General features: G+C 33.0%; 1 protein-coding gene across 3 annotated transcripts in view; it reads right to left on the bottom strand.

Moving 5' to 3' along the window:
- LOC132716194 (uncharacterized) overlaps positions 1 to 18,627 on the bottom strand; it is a 65,090-nt gene extending 46,463 nt beyond the window's left edge. For all 3 annotated transcript variants that reach the window (XM_060699413.1, XM_060699406.1, XM_060699419.1), the window contains exons 1-2: positions 18,404 to 18,627; positions 8,804 to 8,853 (exon numbers count right to left, since the gene is read on the bottom strand). The gene's annotated coding sequence lies outside the window, so the exon portion shown is untranslated. The remainder of the gene's footprint in view (positions 1 to 8,803; positions 8,854 to 18,403) is intronic.
- Positions 18,628 to 22,616: the final 3,989 nt, after the last annotated feature.

The following is a 22,616-nucleotide window of genomic DNA, read 5'->3' on the forward strand; positions in this document are numbered from 1 at the left end:
AATTTAAAATCATCTAAAACGTGGTTGAGTTGATGTAAATGAGTCTATAGTCTCTATAAATATTCATCACAATTTCATCTAAAATAGACCCTTAGAAAGAAAATTTAATTTCTAAAAAGAAATTATGATCGGGCAAAATATTTATGAGGGTTGTTCAAAAAGTAAAAGGACTGCAATTCTACTGTTCACATGTTTTTAATAAATTTGCACAACTTTAAAAGATTATAATATCGGAACATATTATCTATATACTGTGAAAAAATCATTAAAATATGTTTAGAAATAACGAATCTGTAAAAAAGTTAAATGACAAGGGTAACGCGACCCAGCGCACGCTAATTACAATACAATAAATGACGTTAATGACATCGTATAATAAAAACAAAATGTTCCAAGCGTCATTCCTTCTGAAAGTAGTCTCTCTTGTGCTCTAAGTGTTCTAATCATGTAACTTTGACAAGACATCATATGTGGAGATGAAGCGAAAAGAAAGCGATCACATTTTCGTTCCACTCTCCGAAACAAATTGCCCGGGAACCGGCTACTGGCCGTTTTTTCTCGTATTCTTATATTATAGTAATCAAGGATTTAATGTCATAAAACTTAATATGTAATTTTGTCACAGGGCGATGAATATGTGCAACCTAACCAGGACATGAATCTGACATGAATCTGACATCCTTAAAAGACCGTGAAAAGTTTTTTTTCCGTTCTGAAACATGACAATTACTTCGATCCCTGTTGTATCAAAATTCATTTTTTCGGGTTATTTTTCAGCAATGTGAATTAATCTCGGAGCTATATGCAGTTACACAGCCGCTTGATGGGCGCAAAATGTAAACGGGTGAAAAAAATGTACAGCCTTACCGGGACTCGAACTTCGACCCTTAGAAAATTGCACTGCAGCTCTACCGACGGAGCTATCCTGTGGCTTACACATCTTTTCCCCTATATCGGTTAGAGTTCTGAAGTGAAGTGAAGTCGAAGTGAAGTGAAAGTCCCGAGTTTTTTCCCTTATATATTCCTTATAACAACCTATTGATGAGTCGAGATTTTATGTGTCGAGTTTTTGATGTGTCGAAGTTTTTTCGTGGTCCGTATAGAATAAATCTAGTACAATTTACCACAAATAAGTCGAAGTTCTTCGGTTATTTTGACACCTTCGACCTCGAGACATTTTCACACCTTTTCTGGTCGCGAAGACAATTTCCGATCAACTTTTTAGCGACAGGTGTTAATTACACAGTCGAGTGTTCCAAACAGCCTTTGTATGCGTTTAAATGTGTGAAAAAAATGCTTTAATCATTACTATTTTAATTGCCGTAGCGGTATTTGAAAGTACATGTAAGAACATTTTTTTGAGTTCTTCCGTGACCCGGTGTCGCGTGATAATCACACGCGAAATATTTACTATAAGCTGGTTAAGTTATTGCCCTTTTGTATTGTTAAGCCTTTTGTAACTTCATTGTATACGTCAACAGGGAGTCCAAATCATTAGCCGTGAAAAGTTACTTAACATGTCATATTTATCATTGTATAATGTGAAATATCAGATTAATGAATGAAAGAAAAACATGAAAAAGGTTACGTTATATATCTTAAAATATATATCTTATAATTAGGGCTAGTCACGGGTGGAAACTTGTCATGAAATTCAGACCGATTCATGAGTCGAAGTCCCGATGTGTCGAAGTTTTTACGCAAGTCCCTCCAACTTCGACTTACCGAAGTTCTACTGTACTTTTTTAAGAAAAGTTCTGTTATCATAATCAATAATAAATGCAAATTAAGTAAATGGAAATCGTATCCAAGGGAGGTGATCTGTTGTTGAGTTGTAACATATTGATCTTGTGATCCAAGGATCATGACACTTCTAAGACTCCACCTCCACCATGATACATGTTAATCAAATTCATTAAAATTAATACTGACTGATGAAGTAACAGAATTACATTAGAATGTAAAACATTTGGACAGTTTTCTCTTTTCTTAACATATTTTTGTTGTAGTTGTTTTGAAATTAACCGAGTTATTCTAAAATTTAGCTTTTTTTCTGATGATGCTTAATTTTATATTCTATATTTTGAGTCATTTAGCCACGGTCAAGCATTATGTCTCTGACAGAGGAATCCTTGTACTCAACTATTTTCTTATTAACAAACCAATTTAGATATTACATGGTCTATAGAATTTAGCTAATACCATAAGAATGAATGACTGCTATTTTCATTGATGCTCACTTTGAATATAATTACAAGTGTAATTATTAATATTTTCTTTTTTTAATCCTTGAAATTATTATAATATAAGTCATTTAAAAAAAATCAAATCAATCACATGATTGTTTGAAATATCTAAACAATAATTATTTCATGGTTGAACTGGTGCCTAAAAATATTTACTTCAAGGTCCCTATAAATTAAATAATAATTGCAGCATAATTATATGGTCACAAGAATAAAGTGCATGATATAGCTTTATTTACTTGTTATCTACCTTTCATCATCACAATCATCAAATTAATCATCACTTTTAAGATACTTCTGCTCAAGATTACCACTATCATCATTATCATCATCATAATACAATCCACATATTTCTGCTAATCATAACCATCATCATTATAATCATCATTATCATCATCTTTATCAAATACTTCTGTTCATGATTACCATCATCAACTTAATCATCATCATCACTATCAACATACTTCTGCTAATCATAACCATCATCATTATAATCATCATTATCATCATCTTTATCAAATACTTCTGTTCATGATTACCATCATCAACTTAATCATCATCATCACTATCAACATTCTTCTGCTAATCATAACCATCATCATTATAATCATCATTATCATCATCTTTATCAAATACTTCTGTTCATGATTACCATCATCAACTTAATCATCATCATCACTATCAACATACTTCTGCTAATCATCACCATCATCAATATTATCATCATCATTACATTCAAAATACTTCTATTCATCATAACCATTGTCAATATAATCACATATCACAAATCGCTGACTAAATGAAAAAGTTCTTAAAATTATGAACACATTTTTAAGTAAAATGTTCACTGACAGATAAGTTTATACAGAACACCTAGCATGATCAAATACTGCAATCAGGTAAATCTTCAAATTATGCTATAGAAAGAACAAAATAACATATAACCCTACCCCACAATCTATGTTTAAATATATTCCATAAAACAGGATCACGTTCGAAACTAGGTTATGGTTTATCCAAAAAGTCCATTTTGTACATACAATTACATTTGTTATACTCCGTTGTCAACGGCTCGACATCTTTAGGTAGTTCAAACTTCTACAACTTTTATATTGCTCTTCTGGCATAAAAGAATAATGTCTGATTTGGTAATTTGGAGTTTCGTTATTTGTTTCATTTCTAAAAAGCTTAAACATCATTATCATTTATTAAACTACATGTAAATTGAATACATGTAGCTGTAACTGACATTTAGAAAATTAGAATTAATCATCGATTGCTATCCGTGATAAAACAAATACGCATATAATTATTCTCATATTTTATCTTAATCTTGAGCACTTAGTTAAAATACTTTAAATCAAATATCTTTAATTTCTGGGTTATAAAATTGGGGGGGGGGGATTAATAAAATAATTATTAGCAAAATTTTATTTCTTGCACATCGGGTTAAAAAATCACTATATTAAACAAGAGGGCCATGAAGGCCTAAGATCGCTTACCTGACCCATCGGATTCATCCGAACAATTACCTAGACAAGCATTCTGACCAAGTTTCATGACAGATGAGTAAAAAATGTGACCACTAGAGTGTTAACAAGGATTATTCATATTTGAGCAGTGTGACCTTGTTTTTTACCCAGGTGACCCATATTCTAACTTGACATAGAAATCATCAAAACAAACTTTCAGACCAATTTCCAGGATACATGGATCAAAACAGTAGCCACTAGAGTGTTAACAAGATTTTTCTATTTTTAGCTCCGGTAACCTAGTTTTTCATGCGAGATGACCCATGTTCGAAATTATCTAAGCAATTAGCTAGACAAGCATCCTGACCAAGTTTGATGATGATTTTTGAGTAAAAAATTTGACCACTAGAGTGTTAACAAGGTTTTTCCATATTTGGGCGGTGTGACCTAGTTTTTCATCCGAGATGACCCATGTTCAAACTTGACCTGGAAATCACAAAAACAAACTTTCAGACCAAATTTACAGGATATTTGGATCAAAACAGTAGCCACTAGAGTGTAAACAAGACTTTTCTATTTTTAGCTCCTGTGACCTAGCTTTTCATCCGAGATGACCCATGTTCGAACTCATCCGAGCAATGACCTAGACAAGCATCCTGACAAAGTTTGATGATAATTGAGTCAAAAATGTGACCACTAGAATGTTAACAAGGTTTTTCCATATTTGGGCGGTGTGACCTAGTTTTTGACCCCAGGTGACCCATATTCAAACTTGACCTAGAAATCATCAAAAAAAACTTTCAAACCAAATTTACAGGATATTTGTATCAAAAAAGTAGCCACTAGAGTGTTAACAAGATATTTCTATTTTTAGCTCCAGTGACCTAGTTTTTCATTTCAGATGACCCACGTTTGAACTCTTTCGAGCAATAACCTAGACTAGTATCCCAACCAAGTTTGATGATGATTGAGTCAACTAGGGTGTTAACAAGGTTTTTCTATTTTTAGCTCCGGTGACCTAGTTTTTCATCTAAGATGACCCATGTTCAAAATCATTGGAGCTGTCAACTAGATAAGCATCCTGACCAAGTTTGAAAATGGTTGAGGCACAGTTGTGACCGCTAGAGTGTTAACAAGGTTTTACTATTTTTAGCTCCTGTGACCTAGTTTTACATCCGAGATGACCCATGTTCGAACTCATCCGAGGTATCTAGTAGATAAGCATCCTGACAAAGTTTGATTATGATTGAGGCAAAAATGTGACCACTAGAGTGTTAAAAAGGTTTTTCTATTTTTAGCTCCTGCGACCTTGTTTTTTCATCCGAGATGACTCCTGTTCGAACTCATCCGAGCTATCACCTAGACAAGCATCCTGACCAAGTTTGATGATGATTGAGGCTAAAATGTGACAACTAAAGTGTTAACAAGGTTTTTCTATTTGTAGCTCTGGTGACCTTCTTTTTCATTCGAGATCACCAATGTTCGAAGACATCCGAGCTATCTACTATATAAGCATCCTGACAAAGTTTGATGATGATTGAGGCAAAAATTGGACCGCTAGAGTGTTAACTAACAAGTGTGGACGGACGACGGACGACAGACGACAGACGACGGACATTCAACGATCCTAAAGCTCACCCTGAGCTAGGTCAGGTGAGCTAAAAAAACGAAATCCATTAAAACAAATCGTTGGGTCGGCGCTTGAAAATAGGGTGGGCCGGGATACATGAACCAAGATATTTTTTGGCCTAGTCATAAAATGTTTTAAGCAAGATTTATAACGATTTTTATTACTCTGGTAAAGAGGCTTATCCTTTCCAAAATATTTGTATGAAGACAGTGTACACTTTATTGATACGGTGCATTTCTTATCAGTATTTAACTATTAAAAAAGAAGTAAAGCCACATTAAAGTAAAATACAAACTATTGTAATTTTACACTTTTTAGAATTATCATCAAATTTGGTCAGGATGCTTATCTAGTTGATAGCTCGGATGAGTTCGAACATTGGTCATCTCGGATGAAAGACTAGGTCACAGTAGCTAAAAATAGAAAAACCTTGTTAACACTCTCGCGGTCACATTTTTGCCTCAATCATCATCAAACTTGGTCAGGATGCTTGTATAGTTGATAGCTCGAATGAGTTCGAACATGGGTCGTCTCGGATGAAAAACTAGGTCAACGGAGCTAAAAATAGAAAAACCTTGTTAACACTCTAGCGGTCACATTTTTGCCTCAATCATCATCAAACTTAGTCAGGATGCTTTTTTAGTTGATAGCTCAAATGAGTTCGAACATGGGTCATCTCAAAAGAAACACTTGGTCACAGGAGCTAAAATTAGAAAAACCTTGTTAACACTCTAGTGGTCACATTTTTGCATCAATCATCATCAAACTTCGTCAGGATGCTTATCTAGCTGATAGCTCAAATAAGTTCGAACATAGGTCATCTCGGATGAAAAACTAGGTCAAAGGAGCTAAAAATAGTAAAACCTTGTTAAAACTCTAGCGGTCACATTTTTGACTTAAGTGTCATCAAACTTAAAACTTAAGTGTCATCAAACTTGTCAGGATGCGTGTCTTGGTAATTGCACGGAAGAGTTCTAACATGGGTCACCTCGGCTGAAAAACTAGGTCACAGGAGCTAAAAATAGAAAAATCTTGTTAACACTCTAGTGGTCACATTTATTTACTCAATTGTCATCAACTTTGGTCAGGTATTGCTCGAATAAGTTCGAACATGGGTTATCTCGGATGAAAAACAAGGTCACTGGAGCTAAAAATAGAAAAATCTTGTTAACACTCTATTGGCTACTATTTGATCAGAATATCCTGTAAATTAGTCTGAAAGTTTTGTTTTGATGATTTCTAGGTCAAGTTTGAATATTGGTCACCTGGGGTCAAAAACTAGGTCACACTGCCTAAATATATCAAATTCTTGTTAACATTCTAGTGGTCTCATTTTTGACTCAATTATCATCAAACTTTGTCAGAATGCTTGTCTATGTAATTGATCGGACGAGTTTGAAGATGGGTCATATCGGATGAAAAACTAGGTCACAGGAGCTAAAAATAGAAAAATCTTGTTAACACTCTAGTGGCTATTGTTTTGATCCAAATATCCTATTCATTGGCCTGAAAGTTTGTTTTGATTATTTCTAGGTCAAGTTTGAACATGGGTCATCTCGGATAAAAAACTAGGTCACACCGCCCAAATATGGAAAAAACATTGTTAACACTTTAGTGGTCACATTTTTGACTCAATTATGATCAGACTTTGTCAGGATGCTTGTCTCGGTAATTGTTCGGATGAGTTCGAACATGAGTCATCTTGCATGAAAAACTAGGTCACCGGAGCTAAAAATAGAAAAACCTTGTTAACACTCTAGTGGCTACTGTTTTGATCCAAGTATCCTGGAAATTGGTCTGAAAGTTTGTTTTGATGATTTCTAGGTCAAGTTCGAATATGGGTCACCTGGGTAAAAAACTAGGTCACACTGCTCAAATATGGATAATCCTAGTTAACACTCTAGTGGTCACATTTTTGACTCGCCTGTCATGAAACTTGGTCAGAATGCTTGTCTAGGTAATTGTTCGGATGAGTTCGATTGGTCAGGTGAGCGATCCAAGGCCATCATGGCCCTCTTGTTTATAATTGCCCGCAGCTTTAACTTTTTTAATGAACATATTGTCTTCCTACTTGTCCATAACAATCCCTTGGACAAGACATTACAGTAGCATTAATTGAACTTAACCTCAATCATAATTTGACCTTTGACACTTCAGGTCACTAATAAAGTTAATTTGGCTAAATTCGCCAAAACTTTTTCATTCGTTTATGGTTTTAATTGATATTGGGACACAGAACGCTTATGATAAAACCAGTATGTTGAATAATTCAGATATGACCTTATCCTTTATTTGACATTGACCTTTAGGCCAAATTATCGAAATTTGCGTAAATTGTCATAAAATTGTTACATGTATTAACTAACAAGTTTGATTCATACTTGGACAAAAGTTTACATATGAAAAAGAAACATGTTGAATCATTCTGATATGACCTTGACCTTTAATTGACCTTGATCGCCATGGTCAAATCATTGGTTAAAATTGTCATAACATTGTTATTTTATTACAGATTATTCGTACTTAGTGAACATACACATATTACTAGCAGACATACATAATAATATAATATTATCCTGTATGTTGTAATTCAGGTTGTTACCACACTTAAGTGAAATTTTATATATGTACATGTATATAATTATGCTTATAAAACAATTTTCAAACGTCGAAGAATATGTTAAATATATACATGTACTGCAAATATTTGTCCACATTATATGTAATCATTGAAATATATGTATTATTTTCTTATTGAAAAATTTGACTTGAACTTTACAGAAAATACATTTCTAAAAACGTCCCTTTATTTACACGAAATGTTAAATTCGGTAATATCTTTTATTAATAATAATTTTTGGAACTTACAATATTGATCAATCTTAATTTGAGCATCATATTTATGATATTAAACCATAAAAAAATTGTGTTACAGGATCGTTAACACATGTGGACAAATAAACTACAGTAAGAGATTTTCATTTGTCATTTAGGGTGTTCACAATCAGTCAGTTTTGTGTTTTAGGATTTTACATTTATCAACCTCATTCTATAAAACTGTTTTATGTTCTTAGAATCCGTGATATTAAATTGTAATTCATTAAATTAAACGTGATGATGTCCAAAGGTAATTCGTATATGAATCATAATAATACCCCAAACATGATTTTTAGCAATGTTAGCACAGTAAAATTTTTATTAATGTATCCGATTACTATTACAAAAATAGGCCTACCCTATAGAATTGTGCTTAAATATTCAATTGCACGATGATTATTTTTAATTTATTTCTGGTAAAATACTATGAAGCTTAAAGGTAATATGTATATAGAATGACAAAAGTATAGCTGTCATTTTGTAAATTGCACTTGAACACATATTTTAGATTACAAACCTTTTCAAAAGAAAACAAGTACTTAAGATGTGATTCATATCATAATTATAAAAGAACTTACGGTTTTGTTTCTGTTTGTCTTTGTTTGTTTTCTTTTTTGTCCTGTTTGTCCTGCAGCCAAAGAGATTTTATACAAGTTTTTCACAACAAATACGTACTATGACTTTTCTACATAAATACTATTATTAATAACTACAAATTTTCCAGTTGGTTTTATAACATTCCAAAGTTTACGATTGAAGAAATAACTTAATTACTTCTCACAATACAAAGTACGAAATGTACTCGCAGTCTAAATATCTAAATATAGAACATAATACCCAGAACACTCAATATGTATTTTTAGAAATATGACCGCAATATTAAATTATCTTCCGGGTACTGAGTAAGTTTAAAAGACACTGAGCAGCATATTCTGTGAATATCTGTGTTTCCAGTCCATCCATTAGTTTCACAGGCGGCAAAAGTCACAGACACTTGGGGTGTGGAGCTTAAAACGCCTTTAAAATCCAAATAAAATGTATTTGTGTCAATCCCTGGTTCCCAGCACATGTAGTGATCATATATATAAAAAAAACTTAATATAAGCCGTTTTGAAAAATATTCATATTTCAACGTCTATAATAGTAGATCTACATTATTGTAATAGTGTATTATAATAGACGTTGAAATAAGATTTTTTTTTTCATTAAGTTTTTTTATATATATATATATGATCAGTACATGTGCTGGGATTGACAAATATACATTTTATTTGGATTTTAAAGGCGTTTTAAGCTCCACACCCCAAGTGTCTGTGGCAAAATTAGTAGGGGGCGAATATTGATTTACCGTGCACCAATATAATCACGATACACTCTAGAATGATATATGGAACGCCTTCTATACACTTTTCTTACGTGGGGATATTTGATGTCGTTTTGACAGATGGTGCTGTAGATTTAATATATGGTGATGTTGTTTTAAACAAGAGCTGTCGGTAGGACAGCACGCTCGACTATTCTAAGTGCTTGATAGTAAAAGAGCCTTTATAATGTTAAATTTTTTAAGTTCACAAAAGAGCTAATTTTTTTCATAAATTCATGTTATAGGCCTTAGAGAGAGTCTTATTCTACTGCACTGGACCACCTAGGGTTAATGAGATGAACATATGATCTTATCAGATGACCAAGCAGAACGCTAAAAGTATCCTATCAGAGTGGCCGCAGTTAATTTCTCTTAATTTATGAGTTTATGTGTTATTATTAGAATTAGGATTTATTCAATTATTCTTGTTAAATGGAGTAATACAATTTCGCAATAATTTTTGTAAACTGGATTAAATACCGGATTTGTTTGTAGTTTGATTTAAAGTGACAATGTTTTGGATATAACAATTGTCTTCTGCTTTTGATTTGATTATCCATTTATATTTTCATCATGGATTGCTACAAGAATGGGCAAAGTGTTCAGTTCCAGTAGGGAATTTCACTTTTTTCAAGAAGCCCAACACAGTCGCTATAACCAGTACAGTAGGTACTGAGGCGTACTGCGACGACCCCAGAGTTTGCGGACAGTAGGTCAATATAACTCTGCAACAAATATTGAAAATCTAGAGTTTGCGGACAGTAGGTCCAATATTAACTCTGCAACAGGTTAGGAAAATCTGTTTCGTCATCATGGAATGATGGACAACAGTATGAAGCCTTGGCCATCTGCAACACAGATGATTGACCTCCCAAGTTTTATACTACACTACTACTACTACAACAACAAAGACAATATTGCTTTAACTTGAAGTTAACAAGACATAGAATTAATAAATATACTGTTTAACAATTTAATTTCTTGAGCCACAAACATAACCAAATTCATGTTTCTTAGGCAAACGAAATGGACATGTCACAGCTTATAATTTATAAGACTCTTATTCTATTGGTGAAAAGATCTGCAGTGTCTCACTGTTTTAATTCTTACTTGATTAAGAAAATATCAGCTCTTACTCACAAAATATAATTCTATGAAGTTGGTTAACTGTATGATAAGTTATAATAAACAATTATTTGATTTAAAGATATAAATATGCTCAAAATTTTGTATTTTTAAATATTGATAATTGCTACACAGTCTCTTTTTAAAATATAAAAATATCCATTTTTTAAGATATCATATGTCTAAAAAAAATATACACAATTCAGAGGCAAATAAGAATGTATAGTGTCAAAAAAAAAAAAAAAAAAAAAAAAAAAAAAAAAACTGGCAGTTTTTTCTATTTAGAAAGGGTCAACTTTACTTAACCTGTAATAGGATATGCAGCTTCCCACACACAGTTTTTGTACATTCTTTTATTAAAATTAGACATATTGAGAAAAGAAATACATAGATTTCAAATAATTTCTGGGATAAAAATATTTTACTCTCAGATGAGTATAGTATATCTTTAACATGCTTTTGGGCGGATGAACATTAACTTGCATTTACAGTATCATCCTTGAACAGGCTCATTCAAACCAAGCCTGCAACATTTTCAGTTTTGCTGTTTTGGGCGTATTGTAGAGATTTTATTTGCACACAAAAATGGTTTTATATAAGAGGAATATTCTGGAGTAAGTTTTGCCTAGAAATGACAAGAACTGTGTACTCCAAATTTGTTACATAAGAGGGAATATTCTGGAGCTAGTTTTGCATAAAAATGTCAAGAACTGTGAAATGTCAAGAACTGTGTACTCCAAATTTGTTACATAAGAGGGAATATTTTGGAGCTAGTTTTGCATAAAAATGTCAAGAACTATGTACTCCAAATTTGTTATGTAAGAGGGAATATGCTGGTGCTAGTTTTGCATAGAAATGTCAAGAACTTTGTACTCCACATTTGTTATATAAGATGGAATATGCTGGAGCTAGTTTTGCATAGAAATGTCAAGAACTATGTATTCCAAATTTGTTATATAAGAGGGAATATGCTGGAGCTAGTTTTGCATAGAAATGTTAAGAACTTTGTACTCCACATTTGTGTATATAAGATGGAATATGCTGGAGCTAGTTTTTGCATAGAAATGTCAAGAACTTTGTACTCCACATTTGTTTATATAAGAGGGAATATGCTGGAGCTAGTTTTGCATAAAATGTCAAAACCGTGCACTAAAATTAGTTATCTATATAAAGTGAATATGCTAGAGCATTTTTTGCAATAAACATCCAAACCTGGGTTCTCCAAATTTGTTATATAAGATGGAATATGTTGGAGCAAGTTTTGCATAAAAATGTCAAAACCCGCGAGTACTCCAAATTTGTCATACAAGAAGAAATATGTAGAAGCAAATTTTGCATAGATTGTCAAAACCTGAATACTCCAAATTAGTTATATAGGAAGATCAAATATGCTGAAGAAAGTTTTTGCATAGAAATGTAAAAAACTGTGACTCCAAATTTGCTCTTGGGAAAACGCACCATTTGGAGCTGATCTTATGAAGGAATTGTTACTTTCTTTACGGAAAGTAAACACATATTGAATAACATTGGTTGTATATAGTGTGAGGTAAGAATAGCAGGGGCTGAGTACATATACAAGAAAGAAAACAGAATGTGAGTATACACTGTTTTTACAATACTCTAGAAACACTTCGAAATACCCTGAACATTGTAAGTTGATAACTTTCAATATTGGTACCTGCTTTAGACAGTTCAATAATGAAATTTATATTGAATAATTCTTTACCTGTATATCTCACTGACAATGTCGAATGTAAAGAACTTGCTTTCATTTTTAAGAAAATGACATGTCATTCGAAATGGAAGAACATGAAATAAGATATGAAAAGTTTTTAGTGAAGAAAATAAATATTTAATCACTCAAATATTTTTCTATCCAGAATTTTCTTCGACTGAAAGGTGTATATAGACATAGCTTAATGCATAATTAAATACATGTTTGATGTAGTTTGCATGCATTGAAATTTTTGCTCAAGCTAACTACAGTAAAACATAGAAAATAAATAAATGAATTAATGAATATAATAAAATAAACTAATAAGATGGGAAAAAAAAATCTTAGTAATCATTTGCACTTGTCTTTCACTTTGGACAAACCTACGAAAACAAATGTTTTTACCATTCATTACAATAATGATAGTTTATACAAAGCTGTACAAGTGCAGTATTTTAGATGGTTAAGATAAGGTTTTACTGTGTACATGTACTACATCTTCAGATAAATCTCTCACTGGACCCTCTCAGTGAATTGGTTTTGTTATGGTTTATCATCAGACTTATCCCTGGGAAAACAGCAGGTACTAATAACCGTGCCTGGTTTGTAGGTCAAACATATGTCTTAATTTCATTTGTTTGTTTGCAAGGAGGGGTTGCTAATTAACCTTCACTGTGTTATAATCCATGGCACTATAAATCACTCAGAGAGGGATTTGTGTCGGACCTATCAACAAAATCTTGATTGTGCTAGGGCTGTCAAAAGTGTCATTAAAATTGAAACAACAAGTTTCAATTAAAAAAATTATTATTATATCATGAAAACTGCTATTTAGTCTATGAAATATTTTCTACGGTTGATGAGCGCATTTATATTTGTAGTCTGCATGTTGATAAGTCAACTAAAAAAATGTTATAAAATTTGAAATGAAATGGCAGATTAGTTAATAATATGTCAGTATATGTAGATATGGTACAGTACTCGTCATTGCCCGGGAAAGGAAAAACACTAAGCAGTTTATTCTACCAAATGGCATGGTCATAGAATTACTTGTTTGGGGTTTTGTTTTCAAACAACTGAATAAGTAAGTGGTGATAAGAGATGCAGCCATTTGTTTTGGTAGTTTTCATTATCATTTTTTAAATAAATAAATAAATAAATTATTTGATGGACTTAGTTAACCCATTAATTGATTGATTGATTCCGAACAAAAATAATAGTATTAATAATTCAGGAAATATGAACAAATTCATTTGTTTGTTTCATTATATTCTATCCTGTATCGAGTGGAATCGAAAACGTGAACCATAGAAACATGTACTGTAACTGCAATACAGAGCTGATTTTGAAAATAATATACATATGTGTTAATTGAAGAAAACATGTAATGTGAGTTCTTCACATATATACGTCTTTCGCATTATATAATTGCGAGAGAGATGTTTGAAAGGTTAAAAAAACCACAAAAAAAAAAAAAAAAAAAAAAAAAAAAACACACACAAGTCATATGTGATACATATATGGTATTCTAATCTTTATTAGATATTTGTGATGGAAATCCGTGATACCTCTTTCTTTTAAAGAAACAGATTAAGCCTCAGAAATAATCACAATTTCCATTAGAAAAGGGGGAAAATGCATTTTATACTGTTGTCATAATGCATTAAAAACATGTGATTTACTTATAATCTAACTTTAATCTGAAATAAATATAGTGCAGAATTGAAAAAAAAAGGAATGTAAATAATATAAACGAATAAATGGCAGGTTAGGCTTAATGGGCAGATCAGTAATTTCAAAACACTGATTTTGCAAGATATCAGAATCATGCCTAAAGAAATTATAAATTAAAAGCATAAATGTGTTGCTTTTAAACCATAGAAAACTTCGAATATCACTACATGTGAAAGAATTTTATGCTACACGTATATGTGTATACCATTTAATGTCAAACTTGTTTGCAATTTTCTGTTTACAATAAGCAATATAAATTATGCAATGTAACATTGCAGGCAGGGCTATTGCAGCAAGCCTAATGACCTTTTCCGCACAGTAGAAATAGGGAATAGTATTCGTTTTAATGATTTGTTTACTTTTACAGCATTTTATGTATATGGCTATTGCATACTTTATTTGTGCATTTTTGAAAAGGTTAATAAGTCGTAGATTGAATACTTTTAATCATTTTACTTGGTTATGAATTCTTAACGACTTGTCAAAATGCGAGCATGTCTTCTAAAATCTCATTAACCCTAGGTGGTCCAGTGCAGTAGAATTAATAAATTAAACGAGACTTACCTGGAAGTTGAAGTTCAATTATTTATTCTACTGCTACTGGACCACAGGGTTTAATGCCCACCGGTTACCCCTCCCATTGTATAAAAGCCATTGTCGCATTTTGCCATTTTTATGTATGCTCTGAAAAGTCTTGCTTGGTCATCTGATAAGATCATATGTTCATCTCATTAAACCCTGTGGTCCAGTAGCAGTAGAATAATAATTGAACTTCAACTTCCAGGTAAGTCTCGTTTAATTTATTAATTATACAGTATTGGCTTGACTATTCGGAAGGTAATGTCACAAGGGTGTTTAATTGAGTAAAATAATACTAATTACCTATGAATACATAAATTTGACAGAAAAGGTACAAAGGCTTGTTATTAAGATGTTTTATCAAGTTAATCACTGCTTTATTATTATGAATGCATAAAATTGTCCCAAAAAGGTACAAACCCTTCAGTAGTTATTGAGATAACAGCTTACAAGCAAAACTTTACCATGAATTTTTAAGTTGAAAAAGGGAGAAAAATCAGCCTAAATGCAAGATAGAATTATGGATCATTGTCAGTGACCTACAATTATGACCCTAAATGCATATGTGAAGTTTTAAATAAAATATCTTTAATAGTTATTGAGATATGTAAAACTATCATGTTAACATTTAACCAAAGAGACTAAGTAGAAAAGGGGATATGAATCAGCCTTAATGCAAGATAGAGTTATGGAACTTGGTCAGTGACATACAATTATGACCATCCAATTATGACCTAAGTGCATGTGTAAAGTTTCAAGTAAATATCTTTGAAGAGACCTTTAACCTTTAACCAAAATTTCTAAGTTTCAAAGGGGCAAATAATTCTGCAAATATTGCAGGCAGAGTTATGCAATTTTGCAAACTGATATGCATTGTTACTATAAAAGATCGAGTATTTTAAATTTCAATTGAATATCTCAAGCAATAATTAAGATATTTGACTTTACAAAAAAAACTTTAACCAAAATTTCTAAGTTAAAAAGGGGCATAATTCTGTCAATATTGTAGGTAGAGTTTTCCAACTTGTCAATCTGATGTACCTTGTTACTATAAATAAGTATTGTAAGTTTCAATTGAATATCTCAAGCAGTAATTGAGATATTTGACTTTACAAAAAACTTTAACCAACGCAGACGCCGACGCGGACGCTGACGCCGACGCCGGGGCGACTAGAATAGCTCTCATATTCTTCGAATAGTCGAGCTAAAAATGGAAAAGACGCTTTTATAGATGGTGCTGTGGTTTTGAAGGTGATGCTTTGGTTTTGAAGGTGATGCTGTGGTTTTGAAGGTGATGCTGTGGTTTTGAAGGTGATGCTGTGGTTTTGATAAATGATATATATATATATCGTGCTGTGTTATTTACAAATGGTAATGCAAATTTTATATTTCGTGTTATCGTATTTCTATGTAGTGCAGTGGCTTTGATATATGGTAATGCCGTTTTGATATATGTTAACCGGTTTTACTGTCGATATTTGAGAGACCGGTGAGTATACAATGGATATTATGGTGATTTCGTTTCTATAAATGGTGATGCTTTTTCTGATATGTGGTTAATTATCTTTGGGATGAGCTGTTATGCAACCTGTGTTTACTCAATACAGTGCAGAGCGTTTTTGCAAACTCCATCAAAACTGCAATGAATCGCGGAAGAAAATGTCTATATATATCCACTTCGGTCAATATTTGCCCTGCCCCGGGGACCACTTGGTGAATATCGACTTACACAGGTTTAAGAGGTACCCCGAGGGGTACGCGGAGCGAGATTTAAGAAAAAACGGCGGGGACGGAGAACGGAAACACGCAGTTTAGCGGGGGCGCGAAACGTGGTTTTATAAATGTATAAAAACGACAGGGGCGCGGAGCAAAAATAAACACGCTAATTGGGGAATATAACAATACAACGATGATATAACTAATTCTCGACTTTCGCTTGGCGGGGTCGCTGGGCGAAAAGACGGTACATGGTACAGATCAGCCATCATTAGGTACTGTTATTATTTTTTTACCTTTAAAGCTGAAGAAACTGTTAAAATTACTTACAAACAATTGAGTATATCAGAAAGGAATATCAGCTTTAAATGTATGCATGAATTATGATTAGAAAAATGGAAATTTTTTAAAAGGCCATTGCGGCTAGGCATGAAGATATTATACCTAAAATGAGTAAAGATTCTTTATTTTTCCTGAGTATTGGCTTATTCAAAGAAATAATTGCTTTTATTATTTATCTATCAGGACTTTTTAGTTGGTTAATGTTTATTATTCTGGCGTAATTCTGTCAAATTAGTAATTAGCAGGGAAAACAGTTGCATTCCTAATATTTACTACTTATATAGGAGTTTACATTGTCATAAAATGTCAATACCCTGTGGTTATACATGTAAATTTTACTACAAGGTTCAATTATAGACTAACACATTAATATTGAATGCCAACATATTTCTATATTTGAATTACAATACGACCAAAACAAAGGAATGTACTTTATCTATAGACATGTGTTTAGGTAGTAATTAAGGAAGTTAATTAAAATGATGTGTACATGTTCTTTACGATAACATGTTTTATCTTGCTGAATAATGTTTTTCAAGTATGAAACCATGCTAAGGTTTAAGATAAGATGATATCATTGTATAAATTTTACTTGTCTTGCTCAAATTAACCTTATTAATCTTTCATATAGGGGTGAGAAAGGAAAAATGTTTCGTGTTATACAATACAATACAATATCTTTATTTTACCTAAGACATGCACAATATATACATGAAAAAAACATGAGGTAGATAATACAATAGATATTAATCGAGACCCAATCAATCATTAATCCACATGGAGAGATCGAAATTTTAACATCTTACAATTTTTTTATTAATTTTGGTATATTAACAATATTTCATACTTGGCATAAACGAAATGAAGCCATGCCAGTTTTCACCATTTTTATGAAGTAACTTTTTTATGTCTTATGTTATATTTTACACATAAATTGCACAAAGAATAGTCTCATCCTATCAAATAATGTTATTTTCTTAAAACAAAAACAAAACACACATGGCGCTACTCTGTAATTTATTAAGTGGAATATATTTTTTTTACGAAATTGTAGCCGCCATTTTGGAACACAGTATCACAAGCCTTGATTTAAAGCATGATATTGTTATTTTGGTACAAAATTATTAATATAAAAATAGGGCCACTCTATAGAAGTATACCTTAATAACAAATTGCATCAAATTAATATTAGATTTATTTATCATAAATGTCAATGATGCACAAAGGCAAACGGTATATTTTTTTTACGAAATTGTAGCCGCCATTTTGGAACACAGTATCACAAGCCTTGATTTAAAGCATGATTTTGTTATTTTGGTACAAAATTATAAATATAAAAATAGGGCCACTCTATAGAAGTATACCTTAATAACAAATTGCATCAGATTAATATTAGATTTATTTATCATAAATGTCAATGATGCTCAAAGGCAAACGGTATATGTTTTTTACGAAATTGTAGCCGCCATTTTTGAACTTGCATTAAAACTTGAAGAATCTTACAGATTACTTACACCTTGGGTAAACTAACAGAAAACAGATTCATAATTATGATACAATTCATCATATTATAATAATTTATAACAAAATAACAAAATTACTCACAGTTTATTTCCTCTCGTTGCAGCTCAACGGTACCGCCATATTTGTAAATCTCGTGAATTCTTTCCTCACAGACCTCCTTCCGTCACAGCGCCCCCTGCCGATTGTCAACACCGTCACGCTCTAGTACCGTTAAATACTACACAATATTTAACCTTTTTTTTACTGAAATGGAGACGATACTGGTTAGAATTTTAAATATAACTTGTTTATTTACTGTTTACTTTCCATTTAAACAACCTTGCAGTATCAATACATAAAATTTGATTGCTACTGAAGAGTTCACGTGACCCATTTTGGCGTGAAACAATTAATCTATGGAAGACCAATGATGTCAAATTACTCGTTAATCTTTTTTTTATTTATTTATTTTTTCTTTTGCCAGAGCCAACCAAATAAAAAAGAAGTTCCAGTATGATAGGAATAACCCTGAGGAGAGCGTTTTTTGCTAACATGAGAGATATTTTTGTGTTTAGAGCAGTCAGGCAATATGCTGACCCTGAGTCAAACCTCAAAGACAGGTTTCTTAGATTTGTCTCTGTTGATACCCATATTTAATTTGATCACATATTTTCACATATTAAAGAGGAGAAACTTTTTGATCACATCTTTTGTATGAGTGTTATAGGTTATGGGTAAAGCAAGTCTTTAATACAGTATAGGGCTTTTGACTAAGCAAAACTTCTTGGGAAAGATGTCAAAGCCAATGAAGCATTAAGTGACAACTGGTTTTATGGTTAATTAAAAAGGTGGCTTGATCTGATCTGAGAGTTAAGAAACTCAAAAGTTGTCATTTTTTCGTACCAAATCAACTTCAGCATAGTTTTCATATTGATGAAACAAGTGTTAATTCTGAACACACACCACCTAAAATTGTTTGTAGTAAGGTCATAGACTTTGACGATTATAGCCTATGGTAACGCCATAGGAAATTCAATATGAGAGAAAAAAAGGCCTTCCTGAAAAAGCCCAACACGACAAACTTGTAAATGTTGCAGGCTCGCTTTGATTGAGCCTGTTCATGGATGGTATTAAAATTGCAAGTTACCGGTCACGCCATTTAGCGCTGGCTTAAGCAGAATACATTAAACATTAAACATGAACTGATAAAGCTTTGAATTTTGGAACATCCGCAGATTTGTTCATATTGCGGTCACCATGGAACCTTCAATGTGATATGTTAGTGCGTCTTTCCTAAACCAGAAAACAATGGGCAAAACTAAACGGAGTTATGGTTCTTTTGCACTGCACTTCCTCTCAATGTGCTTGACCATTGTATGAAATGATATTGAATTCCAACCATTAGTCTTCTACTTATGGTCCGGACAAAAGAAAGCGATGAAAAAGTAACAAAGGGCAATAACTCTGTAATTACTTTAGATAGAGTTATAATTCTTGTGTACTGCACTTCCCCTTATTGTGCTTGACTATTGTATGAAGTTGTTTTGAATTCCAACCAGTAGTTTTCAAGTTATGCTCCGGACAAGGAAAAGTAACAAAGGGCAATAACTCTGTAATTAGTCAAGAAAGAGTTATGGCCCTTGTGCACTGCACTTTCTTTTAATGTGCTTGATCATTGTATGAAGTTGTATTGAATTCCAATCATTAGTCTTCAAGTTATGCTCCGGACACGGAAAATGCAACGGACCGCTGGACCGACCGACCGACCAACCGACCGACCACCGAGTGACTCCTATATACCCACCCCCCAAACTTCGTTTTGGGGGTATTATAAATGTGTACGTGAAATGATCATCCAGTACTTTAACGCAGAGAAAACAGATCAGGTGTACACAAAGTCGTCGGATACACTCCAAATAACTGAACCAAAAGTGGGTGTTTCGAACTGTGAAAAAATGTAGAGGAAGAAGGGATTAATGTAATTTGTCAAATAGAGTGTGAGGATAATTTAAATTCAATCAGTAAGAATACTTACAACATTTAGCACAGACAACAGACTTAAACATCTATGAATTTCTGCAGTTGATTAATTAGGACAATACAGAAATAAAACGACAACTTTCCAGCAATGAGTTATTTTCTAACAACAAATTCTCACAAATGAACGATGAAATTGTAGTTTTTAAAAAACACTTAACTGTATACCATTCATTCATTCCGAAATTTGGAAAAAATCATAAAGAAGAAAAGTGACAGAAAATCAGAGGTACAAAAAGAAAGCACAAGATACTTAATGGAATAATGGAAACATTAAAAATTACCAATGAAAAAGGTTATTCATCAAATAAAGCGAGAGTTCCTTTGACGAATAAGGAAATGCAAAGCGCCATCTCACAAACTGGCGCCATGTTACCAGCTTCAGTTGTATCACCGGCAGAATGTCTAGACAGGGAATTTACACAAGAAGACAGCAGCCAGGATATCACTATCGAGTCTTCTAATTCAACAATGAAGGAAAATTCTCCAAAATCTGGCATTTTTCCAAATAGGGACCAAACACTTCTAATCGGTGTCTCCGTCGTTAGAGGAATACAACCTAAAGGTTTAGATGATAAGGTCGATCGATATGTGTGCAGCGGGGACATTCTAACCAACTAGATTTTACACGATACAAACACGTCATTATTTTTGTCGGGGGAAATGACGTCAGTTCAGGAAAACGCCCTGATGCGTCACATTCAAAACTTTTAGAACTGACTCGCTCTATTCAACATCACAAATGTAAAGTGCATCTCTGCACGATTTCGCCGCGGCTCGACGCTGATGTTACATCATTCAACAAAAATGTGCGGGACATCTGTATCAAAACAGATGCTGAACTTAAAGACACATATTCATCGTTCGTTTACGGAGATGGTAGCATACTGAAGCACTAATTTGCTAGAGATTGGATACGTCACAATAAATATGGATCCAATATGGATCCAAGACACTTGTGGCAGCAATAAATAAGCGTGTATACATTATACAAAGAAAACTGAATTATGGTGAAATGTACGGAATGCCGTTAGGGCCATTGCCTATGAATGTGTTGATCTGAAACGCGATAGTCGATAGTACGATGGTGAAAACGCGAAATCACGAAACTACGATGGTGAAAACGCGAAAGTACGATGATGAAAACGCGACAGTACGATACTACGATGATGAAAACGCGATAAACTATCGTGTTTTCACCATCGTATTGTCGCGTTTTCACCATCGTAGTTTCGTGATTTCGCGTTTTCACCATCGTACTGTCGAGATACAATGGAACAGAAAACTCATGTGCAGGCATTCCGAGATACAGACAACATAATTTAAACAGACGTGAAAAGGTTGACAACTTTTCTAGACCTAGGTTCTATGACAAAACTTCATGGAGTCAGAGTTCACTTAATAGTACTGTTCGCCACACCTTTACCGGAAGTGTTTTTGCAAACAACCAATAGAGGTCTATGACATTTCAAATAAAACGCTCTTCTAAAAACTCGGGTATAAACAAGCTCAAATATTCAATGCAGGGAAATATTATGTTAGTGTAATTCTGTTTCATTGCTGGAATCTAACATCTATTTAGACCCTTATTTGGTGAAAAATCATTTGTTTGTTTGTTTGTTTTGGGTTTTACGTCACATCGACACAGTATAGGTCATATCGCGACGTTCCAGCTTTACTGGTGGAGGAAGACATCAGATGCCCTTCCGTGCATTATTTCAGGCACGAACGGGCACCTGAGTAGAACCACCGACGTTCCGTTAGCTAGCTGGATAGCTTCTTATGGACAGAAATAGACATTTTGCAATTATGAATGGGTCAGTTATGAGTTTACTGAAAACTTCTAATGAACAGTCTAAAAACAGTTTAACACTAAACTCACATGAAAGAATCCAAAGTCCCTGTCGGGATTCGAACCCACAGCGGTGAGGGGCAAGTGGTTTGAAGTCAACAACCTTAACCACTCGGCCACAGACGCCCCCGTTAAAAATCATGATAATTATAATGTTATAACTGTAAACATTAACGAACTTCTAGTCCAGTTATGCATATACTGTAATAAGATCAATTGTAAATGTAAATGTATTTTTGATATTCTTCGAGGAAAAGTTATTTGTAAAAAATAATTTCAACTTGTAATCTATTCTAAAAATTATTTCAATTATCTCAAATGATAGAATTGTACACAAATATCCTCAAATTATTCCCATTGTTGTGGAAATGTTATCATTTTCACCCTCGTTTACTTGCAGGCAAAATTTGCAATGGACTACTGCAA

The sequence above is a fragment of the Ruditapes philippinarum genome, unplaced genomic scaffold, assembly GCF_026571515.1.
Source record: "Ruditapes philippinarum isolate M1 unplaced genomic scaffold, ASM2657151v2 ctg1714_1_1_1_1, whole genome shotgun sequence".
In the NCBI taxonomy this organism is placed as follows: Eukaryota; Metazoa; Mollusca; class Bivalvia; order Venerida; family Veneridae; genus Ruditapes; species Ruditapes philippinarum.